The sequence below is a fragment of the Malania oleifera genome, chromosome 13, assembly GCF_029873635.1.
Source record: "Malania oleifera isolate guangnan ecotype guangnan chromosome 13, ASM2987363v1, whole genome shotgun sequence".
Classification (NCBI taxonomy): Eukaryota; Viridiplantae; Streptophyta; class Magnoliopsida; order Santalales; family Ximeniaceae; genus Malania; species Malania oleifera.
The window spans coordinates 35,724,804-35,743,492 of record NC_080429.1 but is presented as its reverse complement, the minus strand read 5'-3'; positions in this window follow the sequence as shown (position 1 = coordinate 35,743,492).

Below are 18,689 nucleotides of genomic sequence, written 5' to 3'. Positions count from 1 at the left end.
TAGCCAACTTACAATGGTTGTCCATTTCCCAAACCAAGTCTCAAACTAGAAGTGCCTCAAAGATACCTCATGATCCACTTCACTGTATTCCAGTGCTCTCTTCCTGGATTTGACAAGAATCAGATAACTACACCAACTGCATAGGTTATATCTGGTCTTGTGCAAACCATTGCATACATCAAACTTCCTACTGCTGAGGTGTAAGGAACTCTTTCCATGTCTTCCTTTTCCTTATCTGTAGAAGGACATTGCTTTCTACTTAATCTGAAGTGGGTAGTAAGAGGAGAGCTAACCACGTTAGCATTGTCCATATTGAACCTCTGAAGCACTTTCTCATTGTACTCCTCCTGTGACAAATATAATTTTTTAGCACTCCTGTCACAATTGATTCTTATGCCAAGAATTTTCTTTGCTGGTCCCAAATCCTTCATAGCAAATGACTTACTCAATTGCTTCTTCAACCGGTCAATCTTTGAAGCATTCCTGCTAACAAGCAACATGTCATCCATATAAAGCAGTAAGAAAATAAAATCATCATCAGAGAATTTTTTAACAAATACACAGTGATCTGAAGTTGTCTTCTTATAGCCTTGCTCCCCCATAACAAACTCAAACTTCTTATACCACTGTCTCGGTGCTTGTTTCAAACCACATAGGCTTTTCTTCAGTTTGCACACATAATCCGCTTTCCCTTTCACTCTAAAACCCTCTGGCTGCTTCATATACATCTTTTCCTCCAAATCACCATGAAGGAAGGCAGTTTTCATATCCATTTGCTCAACTTCCAAGTCAAGACTAGTATAAGCCAAGTACTGTACGAATCGATGACATCTTTACAATTGGAGATAAGATCTCATCAAAATCAATACCTTTTCTATGACCGAACCCTTTTACAACCAATCTAGCTTTGTACCACGGCTGTGAAGAGAACTCATTTGGCTTCTTCTTATAAATCCACTTGTTCTCTAAAGCTCTTTTTCCTTTAGGCAGCTTCACTAACTCAAAGGTGTAGTTATCATGCAATGACTGCATCTCATCTTGCATGGCCTCAACCCACTCTGTCTTGTGTTCATCTTCCATGGCTTCTGAAAAGCACTGGGGCTCTCCCCGTCAGTCAATAACACATATTGTTCTACTGAATATCGAGTGGAAGGATGTCGGTCTCTAACTGACCTCCTGGATGGAATCTCTAGTGGAATCTCTGGCACTGTCAACTGCTCATCAGTCTCAACATCTCCCTAAACTTGTAAGGGAACATCCACATCACCTCTACCCTGGTGGTCATCCTGAACATCATTTTCAACCTAAGATGAAAAATTCTTCAAAGGAATTGGATCCACATTAGTTAAACGGTCACCCTACTGAGACATAAATTTCTCTGCCTTCTCAATATCATGAATCGTCTGATCTTCTACAAGCACGACATCTCTGCTTCTCACAATTTTATTCTCAACTGAATCATAAAGCTTGTATCCAAATTCATCTTGATCGTAGCCAAGGAATATACACTGTTGTGTTTTCTCATCAAGTTTGGATCTTTCATCCTTTGGAATATGCACAAATGCTTTGCACCCAAAAACACACAGATGATTATAGGAAACATCCTTACCTGTCCAAACTAGGTCTGACACATCAAACTGTAGAGGAACACAGGGTGTAAGATTCAACACATGAACAACAGTGCTCAATGCCTCCCCCCAAAAGGATTTTGGCAACCGGGCTTGTGAAAGCAAACATCTCACTCTTTCAAGTAGTGTGCTGTTCGTCCTTTCTGCTATGCCATTCAATTGAGGAGTTTTTGGAGGAGTCTTTTGATGCTGAATACCCTGTTGTCTGCTATACTCATCAAATGGACTAGAATACTCTCCACCGTTATCAGTCTGGATGCACCTCAGTTTCTTCCCAGTCTATCTCTCAACTAGGGCTTGAAATTTCTTGAAATCAGCCAACACTTGGTCTTTTGACTTCAAGATATATACCCACAACTTCCTTGAATGATCATCTATGAAGGTCACAAAGTATCTGGAGCCACCAAGTGTTCTTGTCTTCATAGGGCCACACACATCTAAATGTACCAAATTTAGTATCTCTGACTTTCTTGAATGAGGGGAATTCTTGAAGGAAACTCTGCTCTACTTCTCTGACAAACAATGAGTACACCTTTTCAGAAGTGTACTTATCAATCCACATAGTAGACTTTTCTTCCCTAGTAGAGCTAATCTTTTCTCACTCATGTGACCCAGTTTTTTGTGCCACAACTCTGTTGTACCATTATCCTCCATCGCATTAACAATGTCGTTGGAGTTCTTTGCTTTTAGAATGTACAATAAAGAGTGCTTCATGCCTCGAGCCACAACCATAGCACCTCTGGTGAGCTCCACTGACCATCACTGAAAGTGCTGCAATACCCTTCGTAATCAAGTTTACTTGCAGAAATTAAATTCAAACGAATGTCAGGAATATACTTCACATCTCTAAGAACTAAAATCGTGCCATTATTTGTCTTCAGATACTCATCCCCAATTCCAAGACTTTAACCAAACTATCATTTCCCATCTTTACTATTCCAAAGTCACCAGATCTATAGGATGTAGAGAAATCCTTCCGAGATGTAGCATGAATGGAGGCACCACTGTCAATCACCCAGTTGGTCTCATGATATGCAACATTTACCATCCCATCATCATAAACAATGAGGAATTCTGCATAAGTGGTGGTAGCAACTCTATCATCACCATCTTTGTCATCTCCATTCTTCGTTCCCTTCCCTTTCTCATTCTTGTTTTCTTTCTTCAATTGTCTGCAATATTTCTTGATGTGTCCCTTTTTCCGACAATGATGACACTTAACATTTGCAAACTTGTTGGACTTGCTTCTACTGTTATCTCTATTCTTCGGACCTCTGCTCTTACTTCTCCCCCTCTTTTCTGTAACCAAGATCTTTGACTGTGAAGAGGATCCCTGTGTTTTTCTTCTCATCTCTTCATTTAGCAAACAACTCTTGGCTATATCCATCATGATTACACCTTTTGGAGCGGAGTTAGACGATGAAGTTCTAAGCTTCTCCCATGAGTCCAGTAATGAACCAAGCAACCATAACCCTTGTATCTCATCATCAAACTTAATACCCATTCCAGCCAACTAATTAATAATTCCTTAGAATGTATTCAGGTGATCGAATAAAGGAGTCCCGTCCTGGTACCTCAAAGCCATCATTTGTTTAATCAGAAACAACTTATTATTTCCAGTATTTCTAGCATATAACTGTTCAAGCTTACTCCATAAAGAACGTGCATTTGTCTCTCCACTAATATGGTTCAAAACATTATCATCTACCCATTGCCTGATATACCCACACACTTGTCGATGTAACAAAGTTCATTCCACATCAGACTTTTTTCCTCATTTTTCAGCACTAAATACCGGAAGGTAATAATCTTTCACATAAAGAAGATCCTCCATTTTTCCTTTCCATATGTGATAATTTAAACCACTGAGATTAATCATTCTACTAGTATTTGCTTCCATAACTCAAACTGCCAACCGGACAATCTGTCAACTAGGCTTTGATACCACTTTGTTAGGAAAGATATCAACAAACAACCACAGCAGAATAATTCTTCTCCCTATATGCAAGCATATATAGTGTATCTCTACTTTTATATGTGCTGAAAATAATAAGAAAAATAATCAATCATACCAAGTCACAAGAACACAATCAATTTTTTACGTGGAAAACTTTTCTAGTGTGGGGAAGAAAAATCACGAGACCTAGTCCAGTTAAAAACCTCCACTATATATCAAATAATGGGTACACCAAGTCTTCTTTAATCTCAATTAAAGGCTACAAATATCTCATCAAGATATCAACAATCTTGATAAATACAAAGAGAATTTGAGAGAATATACAGAATTCGCAGTTACTGTTCACGAGCAAAAATTCCAACTCTCGAGCTCCAAATCCGATTTCCACCATTCAGATTGTAACTTCTTGAGTCGTGAACCTCTCCTCCAGATTTCAGCTCAATCGGACCACAAAAGAAGTAGGATCAGAGTCTTGATGAAGTCTGGGCAGCATAAGAAAAATCACTTTTTTATCTCTTTCTTTTTAGAAGTGACAGCTCCTCTCTTCTCCTCTCTCTTTGTATAACTTCCTTTAGGTTTTCGCACTAAAAGGGCTGGGTTTTGGGCTTTTAATAAAGCCCACTTGGGCTTTCCTCCACATGGAAGGAAATAACCCAATTGAGTGTTGGTGTATGGTAGACGATTGGGCCATTGAAGAGTAGTATATTCCTTTTGGCAGTCTGGACCAGGTTAGGGTGGCCAATCGTGCTTACAGACGTGTCAATTTTAGTATGCGTGGTAGGCCAGCCATTGCTAAGTCTCGCCTATGGACTGCACAACCCAATCATGTGGGGGTAATTACATGATATCAGCTAGCTATCCATCTAGGGGAAAAGTTCAGTATTATACATATATAGCAGATGATTTACATATATATAGAAATTTACTATGCCAAAGTAAGTTTATGTTGGAAAATATGATTTTACCGCTCTTATATAAGTATACATATTTACATGATTTATCAGTTACAGTTAATTATGTTACAGTTAATAATTTACAAGATATGTTTATAATACACTAGAACTCATGTTGCAACACACTAATGATAATTTATCTCATCTTACTAAGAGTTGTCTCACCCAAGAATTTAAACATTATAGAAAACCCACATAGCTGTGTGGAGCGAGCTCCAAGGTAGAGGACGCCTTGGTACTATAGTATCAGGGTAAGGGCTTTGAGTTGGGGAATATGTTTTGTGTAAACCCACCCTAGGATATTTTATGAATTTTTGGGGACGTGTATGTATATTTGTAAGGACCCGAACCCGAGTGGGTTCCTACATATAAATTTTTTAGCGAACGCAAATAAATCTAAATTATTTTTATTACTAGAGCACTAATTAGCTTTATTACAAATATATGTCTCAACTATTAAAATGCAAATTTCTAAAATTCTAAAATATGCAAACATATTCTAAATTGTATTATGCTAATTTTTTTATTCTACTCTGCTTTTTCTATTCTCGCTTATGCACTTGCTACACCAGATTTCTAGTACTCTCTTCAAAATAATCTGAAATATAAAATAATGATTAGGGTGAGACGACGCTTAGTAAGTAAATAAGATTATTATTAGTGTGTGACCAAAATGAGCTTTCATAATTTTGTAAAATAATATTTAATACTATAACTTCAAAAATGCTTTTAAAATAAATGTAAATTTAAAATTTTGTACATAAAAAACTTTTACCATTAACTATAACAGTAAAATTTTATAATCATATACTATAACTATTAAATTAAACTTTTAACTTTAAAAACTGTAATTATAATTTTTAATTATATATATACATATATGTATATATATATATATATATATATTTTTTTTTTTTCCTTATACGTTTCCTTTAGATCATCATTTAGGCACAATAATGGTAATGTTCATATAAACTTATACTTTACCTTCAAATCATTAATAACTCTGTACACGTAATTAAATATGTATATACATATACTGTAAAAATCACATTTAGACCTCTTAATTGTAAGTCATGTTTACCCTCATGACTGGATTGTGCGGTCTGAAGACTGGACCTACCTAGCTGGCCGGCCAAACTAAATCATCGTACATTATCATTAAGATTTTCCCTATTAAACTCTGGTCCGACTCACGTGTGCACTCAGGAGAATTCTACTACTATATAAAACTACTATGTAAACAGTGTGGGTGCATTCTGATCCGTTTAAACTTTAAGTTACGGTACCGAGCATTCATAATTTTCTGTATCGTCTGAGCTATAAGGGGTTTTAAAAATATTTTTATTTGTACAATTAAAATAATATCGTGAAAATCTCATTTTTACTCATATTTTCGTGAAATACGCAACATAAAAAAATTTCAACTCATGTACTCTTTACTTATATTTTTGTGAAATATGCAAAGTATAAATAAATTTATGTCACACAATTTTCATGTTAAAAATATTTTTTTAAATATAAATTAATGATGTAAAATACCTGAGAGATTTAGAATATTTCTTAACTCAAAAATAAATGCAAGTATATTAAAGATAAAATTAGTATAATCGAAATTTACTTACAAATAGATTTGGGTATGAATTTTAAATAAAAATTTAACATAATCAAATTTACTTACAAATAAATTCAAGTATGAATTTTAATAAAAGTCTAACATAATCAAATTTACTTACCTCTTCATTTACCTTATGTTACGAACACAACAAATATCTCTAAAAAAAATGAGATTGGAAAGAGTGAGTGAGTGAGAATTTTAATTATAGCAAAAATTCTCTCTTTACCACTAATTCTTTCACTCACTAATCATTCTCTTCCTTTGAAAATTTTTTGTGAAAAATGAAGGTTGAAAGCCTTCTATTTATAGGAAAATTTTGAGAAAGAAAATTAAATTTGTAAAAATGTGGGGAGAGTGGTGAAATTATAATTTTTTAAAATTAAGAAATAGACATGAGATGTGTTAGATATGGGTTAGGTATGAGATAGGGGTGGAAGTCATGTGGTTGTGCTTGCCACCACTCTCATTTAATTAATTTTTAAATAATTATGTAATTAATTAATTAATAATTTATTTTAAATAATAATAATTATTATTATCATTGTTATTATTTTTAAGTTATGTTTTAATATTTTTTTTAAAAAGAATTAAGTTTGAATTTCAAAAACTCATGTGGGCCCCACATGGTCTTGTGTGCCCCATACAACTCTAAGATCCAAGTGGGTCCTACGTAACTCTATTAGTCCTCATACGATTTTATGATCCTTACATAGCATCAGGACTCATGTGGATCCCACACGACTTCGGGACTCATGTGGGCCCATATAGTCTTGTGGGCCCCATATAAGATACCTATATTATTATTATTATTATTATTATTATTATTATTATTATTATTATTATCATGTATTTCTACAAATTATGTCTATCAAAATACTATTTATGTATATGTACTTATTTATGTGTACAAACACTGTCTATCCTATTTATCTTATGAAATTCCATTTTGATCAGACTGACCTCCAGGGAGTAACTGAGCTGCAATGGTCTCTGAGCACTCGCTAAGATAAGTTCTTTCTTAGGCATCAAACATGGAATCAAGGATCTTACAGAAAAAGACTTTTGTATTGATATTAACTTAATGATCATTTTTATTATTTTATTATTATTATTATGCTTTAATCGTATATATATTTTTAGGTTATCACATTCTCCTCTCCTTATAAAAAATTCGTCATCGAAATTTGTTAATTTAAAATAAGTAGTATATAATTGATTGCGCTATTTGAAAGAGTAAATTGATGAACGATTTTGCTAAATCTTAGAATAGATTGAGGGTCAATTTGGCAAAATATTTTATTTTGGAACTGAATTATGAATCGTCGATCTAATAGGGGTTGAAGTGGAAAAAAAAAAATAGAAAATGTGGAAAATGATAATTATATATATATATATATATTATACATGTCCTATAAATTAAAAAATATATTTATAAAATAAAATGAAATGAAATCTGGCTTTTAGAGCCTTAATTCAAAGTTAACATCTATTGAAGTGCTAACGGTGTCACTGCTAACTGTCTGGGTTATTTCTTGGCAGAGTTGACCTCTTGTAATGTCACTGACTTGGGTCGGAAAAAGAGAGAGAATGGCCGTTTGTTCGGCAAGGGAGGAAGAGCTGCCATCTTCCCCTTGTAGCCTTTGGTGGGGATGCTTATAACGAGTCATCGGTGGCTCGTACATGAGTCTCAACGCGTTTTGGATCTTTTTGCAAAGGTGGAGTAGGCCAGCATTATCACAAACCCTTAGTGTGGTGACTGCGATGCTGCCATTGTAAGGGGTTGGTGTGATGTTAGTTGTAAATTTCATAGACGGAATATTATCGATAGGGATGAGAGTACAAGTGGTTGGGAAAATGACAGGGGTACTGCTCGGGGCGGTAGTGGCGAAGGAGGTAAGATGGATAATTGGTGGGGTAGTAGTTGAAATAGTGGCTTCTTCAATTGATCCCCGCTTATGCCTACGGTTCTCAAACCAAAAGCGTACCTTTCTCGGCTCGATTGGATCATACCGTCGAAGTCGTACTGTAAGCAAGATAACTCGCTCCACAAAAAGGGAGTTCCCCTTGACTACTACAAAAGGCCTCTTCTAAAATCTCCAACTATGCCTTGCTGGGTTTCCATATTTGGATTGATAATTTAGTGCTGCTCTCAGTAACTTTGGGAGTCGGGTGATTTGACAACATTTTTGAGTAATGAGACAACTATGAGAAAAGTTGGAAAAAACTAATCTCTGCAAACCGAAATGTGGTTGTTCAAGATGGTAAAAAGCTGTGATGCCTAGAGTTCAAGGAGGCAAACCCTTTTTATAGGGGAATAGCTGCGTGTTGTGGAAATCGAGAGAGAACGACATGTGCCACGAGAATCGAGAGAAAGTGATGCGTATCACGGATATCGAGCGACACATTTTGCAAAAATTAAGGGAGAGCGATGTGTGCTGCGAGAATAGAGAGAGAGAGCGATGCGTGTCACAGATATCGAGCGACGCATTTTACAAAAATCGAGGGAGAGCGACGAGTGTTGCAAGAATCGAGAGAGCGACGTGTGCTGTGAGAATCGAGAGAGAGCGACGCATTTTACAAAAATTGAGAAAAAACAATGTGTGTCGCAAAAATCGAGAGAGAGCGACGCGTGCATCGAGTGACACGCTTTGCAAAAATAGAGAAAAAGCGATATGTGTCATGAAAATTGAAAAAGAGTGACATGTGCTGCGAAAATCGAGCGAACAACGCGTTTAGCAAAATTTGCGGACTTATGATTCTGTTTATGTTTTTACATTTTATTAATACTTTAACTATAATTAATCACATCCTTAGGTCACTACTTGGGTGGGTGGGTGGCTTAGTGGTAAGGAACCAGCCGTGGATCCGTGTGATTGTGGGTTTGAATCTCTACTATGCTCAAGTGGTCTCATGCCTTGACCTTACTTCGGGGGAAAGTGAGCTATAGGCAATAATTTCTACCCATGAGGCTATTTTTATTCTTTTTTACCGCAAGAGTACCCATTATATATATATATATATATATTTATTTATTTATATTCCAATATTATTATTATTATTATTATTATTATTATTATTAGATCAAATATATATTGGGTATGTTTGACCGATCGATGATTTGACATTGATTAGTTATTTGAAGAAGATTAGTTAATTTTTATATTGCTTTTATTAATGAAATTTTTTTTATAATATAGTAAAATTTAAGTTGTATTTACTTTTATAAATTTATACAAAATCAAAATTAAAGATTCCGTCAAAATTTGTACTCCTAAATCAAACTTGGATACTTGATGGGAATTGAATATGCAATGTAGACACACACACACACACACACATACACACACACACACACACACACACATATATATATATATATATATATATTCATATTTCACTTGCACATGCTAATGGATTTTTTTTGAATTTAAATATAATATAGTAACATTTAAATTGTATTTAATTCCTTATAAACTAATACAAAATTAAAATTAAAGATTTCTTCAAAATATATATTCCTAAATTAAGCTTGAATATTTTGATAATAACTGAATATCCAATGTAAAAATACATATTCATATCCGACTTGCACATGCAAAGAAATTTTGGGTAAATTCAGATTTCAGAATAAACCGTTTATTCATATCTATTTGTATGTGTAGTACCTCCAAAGCTAATAGGGTCTAATGTGCTACTTCTTATATTTTTAGTGAAAATAATAACAGTGAAAATAAATAAATCATGGATATTATTATATTTATATATATGAAAAATTTAAATTATTAATGCATATGATCTAACAATTAATTATGAATCATCAATATATGTACGTATTTCTACAAACATAAATAACATATTTAACTCAATTAATGTGTTTTCAATAATACTACCATTTTTCTTAGAGAATATAAAATTGTTACCTGTCCTTGTCAGCTTTCACGTTAATCTCATCTCCTCCAATGTTACTGTCTTTAGGATCCATTATTAAATAATGATCAAATGTTATTTTAAAATAATAAATATATTATTAACGTAGAACAAACTAAAATAAATATTCTTAACTACCAAATCCTACCCAAATCATGTTTTATGTCTAAATTTTGGTAAAATCTATATACTAGAGTATACAGAACCTATATCCTATTCTCTTATACCAATTGTAAAGACCCGAACCCGAGTGGGTTCCTACATATAAATTTTTCAGCGAACGCAAATAAATCTAAATTATTTTTATTACTAGAGCACTAATTAGTTATATTACAAATATATGTCTCAACTATTAAAATGAAAATTTCTAAAATTCTAAAATACATAAACATATTCTAAATTGTATTATACTAATTTTTTTATTCTACTCTACTTTTTCTATTCCCGCTCATGCACTTGCTACACCAGATTTCTAGTACTCTCTTCAAAATAATCTGAAATATAAAATAATGATTGGGGTGAGACGATACTTAGTAAGTAAATAAAATTATTATTAGTGTGTGACCAAAATGAGCTTTCATAATTTCGTAAAATAATATTTAATACTATAACTTCAAAAATGCTTTTAAAATAAATGTAAATTTAAAATTTTGTGCATAAAAAACTTTTACCATCAATTACAACAGTAAAATTTTATAATCATATACTATAACTATTAAATTAAACTTTTAACTTTAAAAACTATAATTATAATTTTTAATTATATACATATATATATTTTTCCTTATACGTTTACTTTAAATCATCATTTAGGCACAATAATGGTAATGTTCATATAAACTTATACTTTACTTTCAAATCATCAATAACTCTGTACACGTAATTAAATATGTATATCATATACTGTAAAAATCACCCTTAGACCTCTTAATTGTAAGTCATGTTTACCTTCATGAGTAGGTTGTGCGATTCGAAAACTGGACTTACCTAGCTGGCCGGTCAAACTAAATTAACGTACATTATCATTGAGATTTTCCCTATTCAACTTTGGTCCAACTCACGTGTGCACTCAGGAGAATTCTACTATCATATAAAACCACTCTGTAAACAGTGTGGGTGCACTCTGATCCGTTTAAACTTTAAGTTGCAGTACAGAACATTCGTAACTTTCTATATCGTCTGATCCATAAGAAGTTTAAAAAATATTTTTATTATATAATTTGTACAATTAAAATAATATCGTGAAAATTTCTTTTTTACTCATATTTTCATGAAATATGCAATATAAAAAAATTCAACTCATGTAATATTTACTCATATTTTTGTGAAATATGTAAAGTATAAATAAACTTATGCCACACAATTTTTGTATTAAAAATATTTTTTTAAATAGAAATTAATGATGTAAAATACCCGAGAGATTTAGAATATTTCTTAACTAAAAAATAAATGCAAGTATATTAAAAATTAAACTAGTATAATTAAATATGCGTAAAAATAAACTCAAGAGAATTTTATGAAATTAACTAACATATCGAAATTTACTTACAAATAAACTTGGGTATGAATTTTAAATAAAAATCTAACATAATCAAATTTACTTACAAATAAATTCGGGTATGAATTTTAATAAAATTCTAATGTAATCAAATTTACTTACATTTTCCTTTACCTTATACTACGAAAACAACGAATATCTCTAAAAAAAATGAGATCGGAAAGAGTGGGTGAGTAAGAATTTTAATTATAACAAAAATTCTTCCTCCACCACTAATTCTTTCACTCACTAATTTTTCTCTTCCTTTGAAAATTTTTTGTGAAAAATAAAGGTTGAGAATTTCTTATTTATAGAAAAATTTTGGGGAAGAAAATAGATTTTGTAAAAGTGTGGGGAGAGAGGTGAAATTATAATTTTTTAAAATTAAGGAGTGGGCATGGGATGGGTCAGGCGTGAGTTAGATATGAGATAGGGATGGAGGTCATATAGGAGTACTTGCCACTACTTCCATTTAATTAATTTTTAATTAATTAATTAATTAATATTTTTTTAAATTATTATTATTATTATTATTATTATTATTATTATTATTATTTACCTTATAGGTTACACCCAGTTTTGATAATGATAAATACCTATTATATTTAATGGGTGTTTGAGGTTATGTGCAAGAACTCTAATTGATAGATCATAATGCACAAAAGGAGATTGAAGTTGAAGACCCAATTTTTGTTGTATTGTATTTCATTTTTATGTAAAGAGTCTGTAATAGCAAATAGGGATTGGTTTGTAATAATCACACACATATTACATGCATGATCTAATAAGTAAGTTCAAACCAAACTCAAACTAAAAAGGATAAGCTCAAGATCGTAGTTGGACCTTAAGGAAAACCCTTCGGTCAACCGACACCAGATTTTTTCAGTGTCCTAAAGAAGGCTTAGAAATGATCCTAAGACACTCACTCATGCATATACATGTTTGATTATTTGAATAGGGTGATTGTTGGATGAAACGGGACCGAAATGCACATTTTGTGCACCTTCGGTCGACCGACCTAGGGAGTTCATTTTGACCCCGATCGATCGAACTGGTCTGTGTCAACAAGTTGACCACAGTCCGGTCGACCGAGCCTCTGAAGGTCATTTGACCACGGTCGATCGAAACCCCTTGAAGTCAATAGTTTGACTTCCTAGTCGACCGAGACATATTTGTATAGCACCAACTTGGTCGACCAAGTTCCCACATGTGGGAATCCAACGGTCTGGTCGACCGACCAGTTAGTTCATTTTCACCCTCGTCAATTGAACCGCGCTATTTTGGAAAAATCGTCTCAGACTTACCTTTCCGATCGACCGACCCTGAAGTTCAAATTTGGCTCGATCGACCGAGCCATATGAACTTCGGTCAACCAAAAGTCTTCTAATCGACCGGGTCTCTCCCATTGCACTGTATTTTTTATCGTAGTTAAATAATTTTAACAGGGTTAAAATAATTAAAACACCATTAATCTTTTCTAATAATACCAGTCTTGTCCCCAACGGTTATAATTCATGGGGTGCCTATATATACCCCTTCATTTAGGAAAATTAGAGCAAGATTAGCAAACCCAATTAAAAATTCTCTCTCAAGCCAAAAATTTTCTACAACTCATTTTCTTGCTTCAATCACTCGTACTTACTCTCTTCAAGTTCTTAATTCCTTTGTAAGTTGATTGAGTGTTTGTGTTAATAGGTTTGCTCACCCATTCGTGTTTGATTGAATCGATTTTAACGAGAGCTAAACCTAAGTGTTCTTAGGAGGCCTTGCTCATAAGCCTATCCTGAGAAGATTTGCATTTAGCTTTTGAGTATTGCATTTGTGTTATAATATCTTAGGAAGCTTGTATTTGTTTTTGGGTTGCAAAATATTTTCAAAAACATTCTTAAATATCTTGGTTGATTTATTTGAACATATTTTCTTGAGAAGATATTTGTTTATGTGATATTGATCTTTGTTGTAATATTTATTTACATATCATTTGCTGAATACAAAGATTATATATCTTTTGCAAACCAAGCATATACGTCATCTTATATTCACGTGATTGAAATATCCTGCTGATTGATATTCTTAAGACTTGCTTGACATCTTTGTGTGAACACGATTGATTGAATATCTTGAGATACAAAGATTGATTGTTGACACTCTCACCCATTCATTACACTGAAAGCAAATATATTTGAGAGTTGAAATATTGGACTACACTGAGCTTACATATTAAATCATATTGTAGTGTATGTGACTGAGCGCATTTGGGTACATATCTGCTTTCACGAAAGCACAATGACAGTATCGATATTCTTTGATTGAGTGAATATTGTTGTATTTCCAAGCAAGGCCTGAGGGGGCGGTAATCCAGTTCGGTAAGGATTGTGTAGAGGTCAGTCCTGTGTTAATTGACCTGGTTGTAAAGGTTGAGGTCAGCTCTATGCTAATTGACCTGATTGTTTAGGTGCCGCTCCACCCATTAAGTGAGCTTATAGTGGTAATCCTTGTACTTGTTAGCCAAGGCGGGGACATAGGCAATTTGGCCGAACCTCGATAACATTTCTAGGTGTCGTCTCCTTTACTGTTTTTTTTTGTGCATGCTTGATCAAATTTCTATTGCAGTATTAAATTTCATTGTATATTTGGATTGATTTATTTTACATGCACTAGATTGACCTTAGGCTTATGTAATATTGTTGATCAGTAGATTGACCTAAGGGATAAAATTTTTAAATACCAATTCACCCCCCCTCTTGGGATTGTACTAAAACTAACAATTATTATTATTATTATTATTATTATTATTATTATTATTATTATTATTATTATTATTATTATCATTGTTATTATTTTTAAGTTATGTTTCAATTTTTTTTTTTAAAGAATTAAGTTTGAATTTCGAAAACTCGTATGGGCTCCACATGGTCTTGTCGGCCCCACACAACTCTAAGACCCAAGTGGGTCCTACGTAACTCCATTAGTCCTCACACGATTTTATGATCCCTACATAACTTTAGGACTTATGTGGACCTCACACGACTTCGGGACTCATGTGGGGTCCACACAGCCTTGTGGGCCCCACATAGGATATCTATATTATTATTATTATTATTATTATTATTATTATTATTATGTATTTCTACAAATTATGTCTGTCAAAATATTATTTTATACTTATTTACGTGTACAAACAGTGTCTATCGTGTTTATCCTATGAAATTCCATTTTGACCAAACCGACCTCTTAGGAGCGACTGAGCCGCAATGGTCTCTGAGCACTCGCTAAGAGAAGGTCTTTCTTAGGCATCAAATATAGAATCAAGGATCCTACAGAAAAATACTTCTGTATTGATATTAACTTAATGACCATTATTATTATTATTATTATTATTATGCTTTAATCGTATATATATTTTTGGGTCATCACAATATTTATGGAGACAGTAGAACTCTGGTATTGTATGTGAGGTTCAGGTACATTATGTTTTCCGTTACATGAATAGTATGTATTTAAGAATAGGTTACCCCGGTACCCCACTTTGGGCTAGATATTATTATTATTATTGGTATCGGAGCATATTTTTAGTAGAATAGAATTCACAAGGTTGTTACAGTTTTGTTGACCCCATGGGTCATACCCTATTTTGATTATGACAAATACGGTATTTAATGGTTTGATGAGTTTGTGTGTAGGACCGATCGAACGTATCATATGGTGCACGCATATGACACATGAAGTGAAAACCTGAAGACCCTGTTTATGTTGTATTGTAATTTAAGCATTATTTGGGTTTATAATAGTAATTAGGAGAATATGATCTGTAATAATTAATGTCGTACCTGTATGGTAGGATCGATAAGCTCAATACTATAGATGGACCTTAGGGAACACCCTTCGGTCGACCAACACTAGACTTTTTCGGTGTCTTAATTTTGGATCTAAAAATGACCCTAGGACACTTATACGTGCACATATATATATGGTCATTTGTTTAGGGTGATTGCATAGGGGAAAAGAATCGAAATGCACACTTGGTGCACTTTCGGTTGACCGAACCAGGCCTAGGTCAATAGTTGACCAAGGCCCTGGTCGACCGAAACCCTTTGGGGTCAAAAGTTTGACCATCTGGTCGACCGACCCTTTTTGTACTACAACTACCTGGTCGACCGAAAAGTCCTCGGGAGAAATCCCAGCAGTCTGGTCGACCGAACCAGTTAGTTCAAATTGGCCTGGTTAACCGAACCCCGGTAAAATTGGAAAATCGCATTTGGAAAGGCACTTTCGGTCGACCGACCATTTAGTTCATTTTTCTCCTGATCGACCGAACTTAGAAAAATTGCCCTTGACTCATATATATGGTCGATCAACCATTTAGTTCAAAATCCTCCTGGTCGACCGAACCATATGAGACCTGGTCGACCGAAACATTTCTGGTCGATCGGACCTCTCGGGTTGCCCCTTAATTTTTATTGTGGTTAATATTTTTAAATGGGGTTAACTTGGTTAAAATATAATAAAACTTTTCTAATAATTCCATATGTGTCCTTAACGGTTATATTTTAGAGGAAGTCTATATATACCCCCTCCTTTGGAATAATTAGCAAGAAATTAGCAAATATAATTAGCCAAAATCCTCTCAATCTCAAAAAGCCCATATTTCATATTCAAGCTTCAAACTTCCACTATTACTTATATATATTGCAAATACCTCATTGTAAGAGTATTCTTGTGCTTATCTCACCTAGCTTAAACTCTCTTTTGGTTGTTTCATTTGTGATTTATATTTCATAGAGAGTAAGCTACAAGTTCTCCTAGGGGGCTTCATAAATAAGCCTTCCATAGGAAAACTTCCTTGAGCTTTTAAGTTTTGTATTTTCATTGCAATACTCAAGAGTTTATATTGAGTTTTGGTTGCAAAAAATATTTTACAAATCGTTTTTCAAATATCTCTTATGATTTATCTTGAGAAAAATATTTTGAGATATTTGCTTGCGTGCTGAAGATCATTGTTACTATACCTTTTGATTAAGAATACCATTTTATTATAAAGATCAAATAAATATTTTTGCAAACCATCTTTGAATATTTCTTGTGGTTTATATTGAGAAATATTATTTGTTAAGATATTTGAAGTGTGCTTGTGATCTTTGTTTGTGCATTGTGATTGAAATATTATTTTGACACAAAGATCATATCATTTACACTCTCACGCACTGATTGCTATATTTGCATAAATATTTGAGAGTTAACACTTAGAGTACATCGAGCTTATCAAATCCTATCTTTTGGTAGTGTATTGATTATACTGTGCGTAACTGGGTACATATCTGCTTTACACGAAAGCACAATCACTGTACCATTTGATTGTATTTCAAATCTATTGTATTTTCAAGCACGCGCCTGAAGAGGGAGACTAGCCCTGGAATAGTACCAGACTGGCTTAGACCCGGTTAGGAAAGCTAGGTGCGTCGTCCTGTTAAGGCGTGTAGGTTGAGGTCAGCCTCGCTAATTGACCTGGTTAAGGTTGAGGTCAGCCCTGTGCTAATTGACCTGGTTGTTTAGGTGCCGCTCCACCCATTAAGTGAGCCTATAGTGGTAATCCTTGTGCTTGTTGGCTAAGGTGGGGACATAGGCAATTTGGCCGAACCTCGATAACATTTCTAAGTGTCATCTCCTTTACTACTTTATTGTGCATGCTTGGTTAAACGTTAATTACAGTTTAAATTCCATTGTATATTTACATTGATTTATTTTACATGCACTAGATTGACCTTAGGCTTGTGTAATACTGTTGCTAGTGGATTGACCTAAGACAATAACTTTTAAATACCAATTCACCCCCTTTTGGGATTGCACCAAAGCTAACAAGTTTGATAATTGAACAGATTTATTATATATATATATATATATATATATATATACATAAGATGGATAGTCGGGTCGCTACAATTTGGTATCAAAGCCTAGGTTGTTAGGTTCTGTAAACTTTGGTGCACAGTTAAAAATAATAACAGAGTATAGGAATGAATCATGGTGAAGGTAGGGAATGGGTAGATTAGGATTTTAGTAAGTCATTACTAGAAGATAATATTGGAATTTAGGGTTTTGTCTCACAGCCTACAGGTAGGAACTCCGTGGTGGTTTCTATGATTTTCTTGAAACGACGGTTTCAGGAAAGTCATGGTAAACTATTGTCAGTTTTTGTTTCTGAGCGACAAGACTAAACCTTAAATTGGGGAATAAATACGTTAAGTTGATTGGTTGTGTGAGAATATTTTTGCATCAAGATTTGATCTCTCCTCACTAGAAATGTGCACATAGGCTGGATAACCAAACACTCTAAAATCGGAGTAGTCTACCACATTACCTGTCCATACATGTTCTGCAACTTTCCCCTCTAGTGATCCCTTTGGTGATCGATTAACCAAGAAACACATCACACTTACTGCCTTGGCCCAAAAGTTCTTTGCAAGCCTTGCATTCAATCTGAGACACCAAGCTCTTTCAGCTAGAGTTTGGTTCATCCTTTCAATCACACCATTATGTTGTGGTGTCCGGCAAACTATGTAATGTTTCCTTATGCCATACTGCTCACAAAACTCCATGAACTTAGAATCAACATACTGGATTCCATTGGCAGACTTGAGACATTTAATTCTCCTCCCATCTGGTTTTCCACCTCAGATTTCCACAATTTAACCTGACAAACGTCTCTGATTTATGCTACATGAAGTACACCCAGACCTTCCATAAGTAATGATCGATAAAACTCACGAAGTACATATGTCCACCCTGTGATGCTACTCAAATCAACCCCAAAATATCCTAATGATTCTAGTCAAGAGTACCCTCCGTCTTGTGAGTGGCTATTTGGAATTGCACCTTGTTCTGTTTCCTAAGAACACAATACTTATAGAAATTCAAGCTGCATGTTTTGACACCCTTCAAAAAATTCCTATTATGAAGTTCCTTCCTCCCATGCTTACCTATATGCCCTAATCGCATATGCCGTAAAACAACATTATCTAACTCAGAATCTGCAACTGCAGCTCCACCTATAACTGTAGTACCCAACAGT